The sequence below is a fragment of the Micropterus dolomieu genome, unplaced genomic scaffold (genome assembly GCF_021292245.1).
Source record: "Micropterus dolomieu isolate WLL.071019.BEF.003 ecotype Adirondacks unplaced genomic scaffold, ASM2129224v1 contig_11143, whole genome shotgun sequence".
Taxonomy (NCBI): Eukaryota; Metazoa; Chordata; class Actinopteri; order Centrarchiformes; family Centrarchidae; genus Micropterus; species Micropterus dolomieu.
In genome coordinates, this window is record NW_025740129.1 from 1 (window position 1) to 951 (window position 951).

The 951-nt window shown below is 55.2% G+C and overlaps 1 pseudogene; it reads right to left on the minus strand.

The window, feature by feature from the left end:
• Positions 1-254: 254 nt before the first annotated feature.
• Positions 255-368, minus strand: LOC123965752 (annotated as a pseudogene).
• Positions 369-951: the final 583 nt, after the last annotated feature.

The following is a 951-nucleotide window of genomic DNA, read 5'->3' on the forward strand; positions in this document are numbered from 1 at the left end:
GGCCCTGCCAAGCCTGGCTTCCGAGATCAGGCGAGATCGGGCAGTCCCAGGCCGGAATGGCCGTAAGCTGCCTTTGCACACCCAGAAAGGCCTTCAAAACACGATGTAACATTTACACAGCACTGTGTACAGGATAGGGAGAAAAAGAGAAGCAGCAGCAGCAGCAGCGCCCCCTGCTGTTTCCTAAAGAGACGTTCAAAAGATCTCCTTTCACCGAAGCGCCCTCTGCCGTTTTTCGAAGGCGAAGCGAAAAAGGCTTACAGCACCGGGTATTCCCAGGCGGTCACCCGTCCAAGTACTAACCAGGCCCTGCTCAGCTTCCGAGATCGGATGAGATCGGGCGCTCCCAGAGCGGTGTGGCCGTAACCCACTCAGGCACCCGCAAACGGCCCTTCAAAAGATGTTCTACGGCTAATTGACAAAAAACGTATTCTGCCCATAATGTCCAAGGTGCTCCAGAGTCACTTGGAATCCACAGGCACTGATTCCTGGGTAAACATCCAGGAACCGGGACACCGTTCATGCTGGCAGTCCACAGACAGGAATATGTACCCGTTCCCGGGTATGGGTACAGCGACAAGGCCACCTTCAGCCGGAGGTCCTTACTCACAAACAGACGCTCATTCCTGGGTGGACATTCAGGAAAAGGATCCAGTCCGCCTGGAAGTCCCTAGCCAGGATCAGACGCTCTCCCGTCCAAGTCCTAAGCAGGCCCTGCCAAGCCTGGCTTCCGAGATCAGGCGAGATCGGGCAGTCCAAGGCCGGAATGGCCGTAAGCTGCCTTTGCACACCCCAGAAGGGCCTTCAAAACACGATGTAACATTTACACAGCACTGTGTACAGGATAGGGAGAAAAAGAAGCAGCAGCAGCGCCCCCTGCTGTTTCCTAAAGAGACGTTCAAAAGATCTCCTTTCACCGAAGCGCCCTCTGCCGTTTTTCGAAGGTGAAGC